This window comes from Pezoporus occidentalis, unplaced genomic scaffold, assembly GCF_034315485.1.
Source record: "Pezoporus occidentalis ecotype Australia unplaced genomic scaffold, CSIRO_AGI_Poc_V1 ctg200, whole genome shotgun sequence".
In the NCBI taxonomy this organism is placed as follows: Eukaryota; Metazoa; Chordata; class Aves; order Psittaciformes; family Psittacidae; genus Pezoporus; species Pezoporus occidentalis.
The window spans coordinates 1,067,054-1,077,063 of record NW_026913857.1 but is presented as its reverse complement, the minus strand read 5'-3'; the positions used below and the strand labels follow the sequence as shown (position 1 = coordinate 1,077,063).

The 10,010-nt window shown below is 47.7% G+C and overlaps 1 long non-coding RNA gene across 1 annotated transcript; it reads left to right on the top strand.

Annotated features, from left to right (window-relative positions):
• The first annotated feature begins 729 nt into the window (after nucleotides 1-729).
• LOC134163509 (uncharacterized) lies at nucleotides 730-9,643 on the top strand. Its single transcript, XR_009964752.1, has 3 exons — nucleotides 730-868; nucleotides 946-1,117; nucleotides 9,146-9,643. It is a non-coding gene; the product is annotated as an uncharacterized LOC134163509 (long non-coding RNA).
• The last annotated feature ends 367 nt before the right edge of the window (nucleotides 9,644-10,010 follow it).

Below are 10,010 nucleotides of genomic sequence, written 5' to 3'. Positions count from 1 at the left end.
GTGGCACCCAATGGTTTTAACAGCCCCGGCTAAAAAACAAGCCCCTTTTCCCCTTTGGCTCTTGTTTGTGAAAGCTGGGAGGGAAGCGGGAGTGTTGGGTTTGAAACAGATATCCTTGGGAAGAGCTGTAACCCACAGACCTCCAGGGGATGTGGCTAACGTGCATGAAGCACCCTGCTGCTGGTGGCTGCAGGAAGGAGTTAACTGGGGTCAGCAGCCTGTTGTTTTCTTTTCCCCTTGCTGATAAGGAAAAGGAAGTCGATAGTTGTGTCCCTGCAACAGCCTCGTTAAACAGGAGAATAACAAACGGAAAATGACACTTTCCAAAGGTACCCCTCTTTCCTGAAGCTACAAAATAATTGCTTGGGCTGCCTCTTCTCCCACCACACAGGAGTAAGCACTGCTTATCTGTTCTGCAGGAATGTTTTCCCTGGTGAACAGGCTCACCACATGCTCTGGGAACACCCCGGCACCACTTGCAGACTGGCTCTATCTGCTCTAAGAAATTGGTGGTGGGATGAGTCTAACTGGGGAGCAGATGGTCTGTGCTGGCTGTTGCCCTTTGTGCTGTGCCCCACGATTTCCTTTGCCCTGTCTCTTCCTCTTCGTCAAACCTCAGCCTTGATCTAAATGAACTAAAAGCACCCAGATCTCCTTTTTTTTTTGTTGGCTTTTTTCTTTTTGTTTTTTTTTCTTTGTTTTTTGGACCAGATGTGAATTTTAATGAGATTCACGGGGTTTCCACCCCAATGTTATTCATTCTTCCGTCCATCCCCTGAGTCCTGGGCAGCTTCTCCAACTGCTTCTTCCTACAGGGCTTCATTAGGGAGGCCAAACTTTGCTATCACTTACAAGACTGCAGATGCACGTGAGTGACAGTGTGTGCTTGAATTGATTTGGACTTATCCTACAGTAACTGAAAACTGACTTGTGTGTCCCTTGCAGCTGGAGTAAATCCCTTTGCCGTTGAAGGAGTTTCTGGACTTACAGCCACCAACCAGAGAAGGAGTTCCCTTGGTAACCTGCATGTGAATCTCCACTTTTGGCTCATTCCATTAAAGAAAGATGAACCCTGAAGGGGCTCACTGACCCGTTTGCACCTCTACTTTAGGACAAGGTGAGCTGTGTCCTGCCAGCACTGGTTTTCTCCAGAGTAGGCATGGACTTGTGGCCAACACTGGGGCAGAAGTCATCCTTGGATGAGGTTGGTCCTGTCTGGATGACTGCAGGGAGGGCTCTGGACTCGCTGATATGAGATTGCTGAAATGCATACAGGTTTTCTCCTGAAGGCAGAGCTGCCTTTCTGCTCAGGAGGGTGCTTGGTCATTGATGCCAGGTACCCACATTTCTGTAAAGCAAACCCTGGGACCCTGCCTTGGTTTGTTCAAAACCCTGTTCTGCCCCTGTGTGCTCTGGCAAGTGGTGGCTTGTGAATGTCTTCTCCAGACAGCACAAGCCACCAAGGTTTTGTATCTAAAATTTGCAACCATGTGGGAATGAGAAATGAGAATTCCCACTGATGCTGGTTCTGCTGGGGCTGTTCGCATCATCCAGCACTGATTTCAGCTGGCCACCTCGACAATGTCATTATTATCTGCACATGACAGATAAATGAGCATTTCCACTTAGTCAAAGCAAGTATTGATTAAGTCCCAGGAACCAGCTGATCAATGTGATGCTGTTTTTCCCTGGTTGGACACATAGGGCTGCTCAGCTGGAGGCTGTCCAAATGCCCAGGGGCTTTGTCCATCATTAACAGTCATATACACTCAGACTATGAGGGTCTATTATACTGTCTTAATACAGGGCCAATCTGGGAATTAATGGGGATATTTGGAAGCACCTTAGCTGCTTGTGCTGATACACAAGGTCCTAAATTTCCTCTTTTAATCTTTCCCGGGCAACCAGGATCTCCCACAGGTCTCAGTGCTGGATAATGTGCTAAGCTGGTTACAGTGAATTTGCATGAATAAGTGGGCAATTCTGCTCAGGATGAATGCAACTTCATTAAGGCCCCCGAGGTTATTTGAGCTTGCTTATTGATGTCCTTTGAACCCTACAAAGGAAGATTTCAAGCAACAATTAACTTTGTGTTTGGGGTCTTAGGGACCACTCCAGCTCCCAGGCAGAATTCACCTCTTTGGAAGTGTCTTTTCCTCTTTGCTTCCCTCCACAATCACTCTTGTTATTATTGTGGAAAGTTTATTTGTGGGGAAAAAAGTTGACCTTGCTGACAGGTGATATAAAAATCTGCTGGCTGGCTGGCTGCAGCATGGCATGCAATGAATTAATGGTAGTACCCTGCCTGGGAGCTCAGTGAAAAGGGTCTGCCCAACAAAATCCGTGCCTGGAAAGCAAACTGAGCAGGAATGGATCCCTGCCTGCGTGGGGGTTGCTGCAGGGAAGCCGGTGGGGTTGGCGTGATGGTGGGGACAGAGCTGCAGGGATGTGGGAGGTGGAAATGGGCCAGAGTGTATTAAGAAGCAGAGGATGAGCATCTGAGCTTCGGTGGGAGCTGAAGGGGAGCAGGTAGAACAGGGAGGTGCCTGAAAAAGCTTTCTATGGAATCATGATAATTACCTATGCAACCACTGCAAATGAGCCTTTTCTGGAAGTGAGAGGGAGAGGCAGGGAGGGAATCCCCGAGGGGATGGAGGGAGCAGGGGGCACGGTGAGCTCAGAGACGCTCGGGACAATTCAGCTCCCTGCAGAGCTGCAAACCAGCGTGGACAGCTCTTGGTTACAGTATCAGCTAAGCGCCGCTTTGCTCTCCTGGCTCTTCCCGGGCAGGCAGGCGTTTCATTGCCCCCGACAGCAGGGCTGCACGTTCGCTGGATTAATTGGATGTCACGGACATGTGGGCTTTGCTGGACCGCTCTGCTTTGCAGCCGCGCTAGAGCTGTGGGCTCGGGATGGGTGCCCGCTCAGAGCCAAGTGTGGCATTGACACTGCAGACCCCCCTCTGTGCTCAAACACGAGCATCCACACTGAGTGGGCAAAGTGCAGATCAGGGTCGGGGCAAACTTTGGGGCTGGGAGACATCTGGGATTTACCTGGATACAAGCAGTGTTGTGTAAACAAAGCAATAAATAGTGCCTGCTTCGGAGATGTTAGCATGGGTTCATTCCTTCAGAAGAAAATCTATTACACTGTGCACAAATTGGGCTGGTGAGTAATATGGTGATGCCTTTCAGCCTTGCACGCTGCCCTCCAAACCTCCAGTCGACGAGGTGCCTCCATGCCACATCTGGGCAGTGTCCTGGCACAAGAAGGGGCAGAAACACCTATTTAGTTTTCAGAAGCTCAGTCACTTAAGGAAAAGGCTCTTGTAATTTTCCTCCCAGGCTCTTGGGTAGGTGTTTTTGCATATACCATATATATCAGTAGCACTTCTGGGCAAATTATTGTGGTTTTCATTAAAAGCAGCCACCAAGCTTTGTTTTCAGGAATTTTGGGATGATCTTAGACCTAATCACATCCTGTTTTGATCCAGCGCTGGCAAGATGTCCACTAGGTTATTCCCAGGAAAGGATTGCCTGTGCTTTCCCTGCTTCTGAGCCAGCTCTGGCCAAACAGGTTTCAAGAGCCATGGGTCTCACAAACAAATCCTGAGCTTTGAGACAAGACTCAGATATTTGGCTAAAATGACCATGTGCAGAGATGCTGTACAGTAGGAGAGGAGGGAGAATAAGTGTCCTTCTTCTCCTTAGCCCAGCTGAGCAGTGTCCAAGCCTTTGTATATCAGTCCTACATCGATGATTACACTGAAATCTGTGGCTTGTGACTGGTTTAGTGCCAGCATTGAAAGCAGCAGGCTTCCCCTCTTGTCTGACTTTGGCATAAGCAGGATCAGGATTTTGACCCAAATCAGGTAAAAGCTAGAGGGATTTTTATGAGGAAAGCCAGGATCTCCTGCAGGTCTGTCCTTGCAGTGGGAGCTTCTTAACCAGCTGTTTTGCACATCTGCAGGGTTTGCTGAGCTGGGAATAAAGGCTGGAGTTTGTCTCCAGTTATCCTGACATGATGCTGGGCTGACACCAGTGGTTTCAGTAATACTTCAATCGTTCTGGCAGTGGGGCAGCGGTGGAGATGGGATGTCCCATCCTCATAGGAGCCTCAGGGTGGGGAGAATCAGGTTGGGGTCTTTGTTCTGGACGTGGCCAGCAAGAACGAAGAGCCGCGAGGAGGCAGCGGGCAATGGCACTGCTGTGCGGAGAGCCCAGCTCCCATCTGGCTGCCTTATCAAGCCCCGCACAGGCTTCCGTGTCACATTGGGATGTAAATTGCATTAATTGAATTCACTTTGGCTGCGCTTTTGGGAGCAGACAATGACTGAGTCAAAATCTCATTTACATACTGGTAAGACACAGTTGAAAAATGATGCTGTCTAATGAATAAAATGTGTGTAACTGGTCCAGCTTGATATTAGCATTAAAGTGTTAATCACTTTGGCATATAAGTTTATAGAGCTGAGTAAATCTGTCTTCAAAGCATCCTGAAACAGAAATCTATGTTTCTGGACTGCCATAGCAACACATAGATGTCTTCATTGTATTTCTTGGTCAGAAAGCAGGTGCCAGCTTCTAATTAAAGCCTAATTTGCAATTTGTGTCCTATTCACTCTTTTCATGGGAACTTTGATGGCTGATATAGTGGTAAGCAATAACCAGCGGCAAGACTTGAAAGCAGTAATGGAGATTCATCTGCCCCTGGGGCTGCTGGGCTGAACAAGCTCAAGAGAGGGGAAGGGCCAGCAGCATGTTGTGACATGTGTCCCTCGTCCAGGAGGGACTATGGAAGCTTGCAGTGAGGGAAGATGGAAATCAGTGCCCAAGAGCTGATGCCAGCCTTGCAGGGGCCAGCAGTCCTCCTGCTCTGTTCTGAGGACAGCTCTGGCCCTCCGTCTTTGATGACAGATGGAACGGGCTTCTTCCAAACTCACAATTAAAGGATCCAGATTAATGATGCCCATGGAGGTCTCTTGTTGCACATGTTCTTCAGCCTGCTCGCTGACCTGCAGTATCTCATGCTTTCCAGTCTTCCCCCTGCCACCTATCCATCTCCTTTTATTTTTTTTTTGTGCTTCTAATTACAGCTTCTTATAAGCTCTTGACAGCACTAATCAAGGTAATTAGCAGCAGCAGGTCCGTTGGTACACAGACTCATGGTGGAAAGGTGTCCTGCTGGAGCAGGCTGCCCTGGGAGCAGAGTATCTCAAAGTACATGGAGTGGGTGGGCTAGCATCAATCTATACGAGGTGTTGCTAAGGACAAAGTGAGGCTGCTCTCCTTGGGCTGTATTTGTTTTTGCTTGCTGGGGTTTTGGAAAGGGACCTGAGAGAGACAGGGCTCAGATTCCAGTGGAATTCAATGGTGCTTTAGGTGCAGGCCTGGGCACTGGCTGGGGAGCTGAGCCTTCCCAAAAGCTCAGCTCAGAGGGTGGGAGTGGGTCCATGGAACCCTAAACTTTTCTTAACCTATTCCCCAGCTGCAGACACCAATTGCCTGCAAATCCTGGCTGTGCTGGGCTTTTCATTGCCCAGCCCATGGGACCCCAGCCCACTCCTTGCACCATAAGCACAGGGTGCGTGCTTATTGAAGTCCTATAACCCGTTGTGGAATGTTGCTGCTTTTGTAGCAAAAAAGAAGTCAGTGGCTCAACCTGTGTGCTGTTCCAGGAGATGTTTCAGGTGCGTCACACACATGGCTAAATAGGATAGAAAATGTTGCATTCTTCTGCCCTCAGCCCTGTAATTCTTCTCTCCATCCCCTCCTGGCTCAGTTACCATGCAAAAAGGTAAATTGCTGCTGGACTGTTTATCAGCTGCTAATCTCCTTTCTGAGGGACTTGGATCCCCCTGGGCAGGCCCACAAGCACTGACATCCCAGGAGTGCTATCATCTCCTAATAAGCACTTTCTCCTGATTGCCTTATGGCTTAATTGTACCATGCATGATCTCCTGAGTAGCATGATACAGTTAAGACACTGCAGCACCTTGCAGGAGTGATCATAGATTATAGACCTGACCTCTCCCCTTGTCTTATTGCCTGCAACCCCATGAGGATCAGTAGCAGCACCCTGAGCCTTGATTGCCCCAGAGAGCTGGTGATGGGGCGGGTGGCCCAGAGCCTCTACTGATGAGGGTGATGCTCTGTGCTTTTATCAAGCTTTCTGCTTTAGGCTCAGGGCCTTGGCAGCAGCTAGAAATTACAAATTCTAAATACAGTTGAAGAAGGCAAGTGAACAGATTTGCACACAGCTGCCTGATGCTGCTTATACCCTGTGAGTGAATCCCTAAGTAATGGTATATAAAGAAAGGGGGATGTAGGCATAGTTGTTTACGTGACCTGGGATTTCAGCTGATAGTTTCCTATTTGCTGTTATTTCCTTCATGTCTTTGCTGGGAGCTCTTTCTAACCAGTGACCACTTTTCAAGCACTGTATAAATAATCCTGGCCTCATGCACGTGCATAAGTAGACTTACTCATATCAGTCATCCCCAAGCTAGGGTGAAAATTCCAATAAGTAGGTGTGGAACACTCAGGTGTATGGTTAAATCAACAAAATAAATATGGAATGCCTGAGAGAAATGGAAAAGAAGAAAACCAAAACAACCCAGCTAAAACTTTGCTCACGTAACAGGAAAAGAATAGCCTGGGGCTCTGTCCATCTATTTCTCTCAGTGAACGGAAAACACTTTGCTCCAGGAATCTGCCTCTTTCCTGCTTGCTGGGGGATGTAGATGCAAGTGCTTCCCGCAGGGTATATCCTGTTTACCTAATCCCCTGCTTCCCACTATCGAGCCACACGTTCCAACAGGCATTGCTACCATTTGAGTGACATCTCCTAAGGAGCTGAAATAGTTGTCTTAATAAAGAATCGATAATGTAAGGCTTTTTGGCACATTACTGGCAGGATAAGAGCTCTAGGAAATTGCTGCAGCCCCTAGAACAGAAGCACCCACTCTCAGTGAGTGGGATGGTGGCATCCAGTGACACCAATGGCTTCTGTGAACCCAGCACCTCCTCTCCATCCCACTTACTGCCCGCTCTGGGTGATGCCTCAGGAGCTGTTGCAGCTTTTCCTGCTACATGATTCCTTGGGGCTTGGTTCAAACCCTCATGAGAACGTTTACTTTGGTACACACGGGAATTGCTTTAAAACATCTGGCTTTAAGCCCCCTTGGCTTTATGTGGCATTATGTACCTAAATAATTTAGACCATTATTAAAACATTTTCTGAAGGGCTCAGTGCTCTTTCGCTATCAGTAGGGATGGCCTGGGGAGTGTGTTAGTGAGGGATGTCATCTCGCCATCAAGTTCTTTTCCTCCTGATGTTTCTACTAGCTGGAGTTAAGGTTTGTTCTAGCCCAAACATCCCTAACCACATGATAAATGCTATCAGTGTTACTAAAATATTTCACAGGAGCCAGAAATGTTTGAAAAAACATGTTACAACACTAAGATAAATGTTTTAATGCTGTGTTAGGAACAGGCTTTCTCTGTTCTTAGCACAAACTGTGTGATTTTCTTTTTTATCCCTTAAAGCAATTTGCCACGGACAGGGGATGTGCTGGCACACGGTAGGCATGCGCCAACTCTGACAGAGGGTCCATGATGGCAGCAGTGGGGTCCTGTGTGGGTCCTTCCCCAGCTCTGTGTGGTTCATGCTTTGGATTTGGGCACTTTGCAGGTCTAAACATAGCTGGGGATTTGCTGGTTTTTTTGGGCATGCAGGGGTACAGCCACGTGTGCCAAGACACAGCCTTTCCCACAGAGCAAAGAGCTGATCCAGCCATGAATCATGGCTTCAGCTTATCCTCCAAAAGCTCAGAGTCAAGAATATGATGCTAAACCACTCATTATGCACAGACGGGAAGCCCGTGATTTCATGGAGCAGTTACTTCTCCAAGCGTTTTGATGCCTAAACCATTGTCTTGACATCTTGGGATCTGTGTCTAGAATAAATTACAGGCTCATGACATCAATCAACAACTGGATCCAACTCGAGTGGACTCAGCCTCTCCTCTTTTGCTGCTGCCAAAACAGAGGCTGATGGCAGTGATGGCTGCAGAGACAACAGTGTTTAACCCACCTAATTAAAAGCTTGAGCTGGAAGACCTCCAGAGAGAGAGTGGCAGCTCTTGGGAGTTTTGCTCATCGGTGCTTTGTGCCAGGATGCAGTGCATGATTTGCAAGCAGGGAGCAGATAGCACAGCATGGCCTGGACTGCTCTCTAGGTGTGACCTTGCTTGTTGAGGTCTTTTGCATCCCTCAGTTTAGCAGCTGTCTCTTTGCATGCTCGGAGATACCTTCCACAAAGGAGCCAGCCTGCAGGCACAACAAAAGTAGTGGTGTTGCTCAAGAGCAAATGTTTGCAAAATAGAGCAAAACTGACTGCGCAATGGAGCCGTGACTCACTGGGTTCCTCTTTAGGCTCACAACAAATAATTGCCATGGGATGCTGAGTGTGCAGTTCAAAGGCAGACGTCTTATTGTTTTGCTGAAGGGAAAGTATTTGGGAGTGCATGTATTGTATATCCTATTAGTACATATGGGATATTTTTACTGCCTGTTTTCCCTATGTGACTATAGAAATAAAATAGAGTATTTCTTTTCTATCTGCAAAAGCAATGGTAGGGTATTTAGTACTGCCTGGGAAAAGTTTTCTTATGGACTAAGAAAAGTGCCCTTGTGGAGCAAAGAACCTCAGACACCAGTTCTCAAAGGCAGTGTCTTTTAAATACAGACATTTCTGATAGCTTTATCTGTGTCACATCAAGGATGATGTTTCACCCAGCATCTGGAAAACCCACCCCAGGACCAGATCCAGGCACTGTAGCCATGACCCAGCTGTACTGTTTCATTCCCTGGGGCCGGAGATCTCTCCTGGTTGCTGCATTCACTGTGTCATGCAAGGGTGCCCACTGCATGGCCAAACGAGACCCTCCTCAAGGGGTCAGTGCTAGACTGGTCAAGCCCTGCCACTCCTGGTGATGCTCCCAGCAGATATAGCAAGATCCTGAATAAAAACATCTAGTTCTTTTAAAAGGTGTCAGTGACAGAAACTGCTCTAGCTGCCTCTTCAGTAAGCAAGTTCAGCCCACAAATCCATGCTTAACTCCTGTACATCCTCTGCTCCACAGTTCGCCTTGCAGAAGATGGAAGAAGCTCATCCAGGACAACATCTGCAGCCTCACCTAGGTAGGTGCAGCTTAGGACAGGTGGCTGTAGTCCCAGCGAGGAAAGTCATGTGGAGCTAAGTAAAAGTTATGCCTGTTACAAGCTCTGCTGCTTTTTAATGAAAGGGGAACCCATGTTCTCAGCTACTTTCTGGAGAGTTTTGGGTGGCAGTTGATTAGAAACGCAGATTTCCTACTTTTGTGCTTGCAAGAAAGAGTGGAGATGTGAAACTTCGAATGTGATGGAGCAAACACATCTTCTTGTGGGTTTCATCTTCTGCTTGCAGGAGATGCTTGAAGGAGTAGGAAGGAGGAGACTGAATACTTCCTGGGTGGAAGAGGTCTGTGGGTGAATGGGGAGGGCTAAGCCTGTGGCATGCTGGCCCCGTTAGCCATACTGACATAGATGGCACATAGCTTGTGCTATACGTGCTGATCCCTGCACCCACCTTTGTCTGGTGGGTTGCAAAATTTGAGGCAATGATGTCCTTTGCAATCTGGTCTCTATTTCTCTCGGGAATAAGGCAAATGAAAGAGGGAGACAGGTTCCACGTGAAGTCCTCATGGTAAAGGCAGACCTCTGAACATGTCTGAGTGGCAGAATCTCCTGGCTTATGTGCTGACAGAGGGAATGTATGCTGGAAAAGCAAAACAGCATACAAATATTTACTCTGCCCTGAGCAGGTTAACAGATAGTGTCAGCCTTTGTCTTATTTTATTTAATCCTTCAGCCTGGCTCGGTTCATGTTTGCTGATTTGAGTTGTCTTTTTAAATGTATACATGTTTCCTCTCTGTCTGTCCAGAAGAAAATAGTTCCAGAAGCCAGGG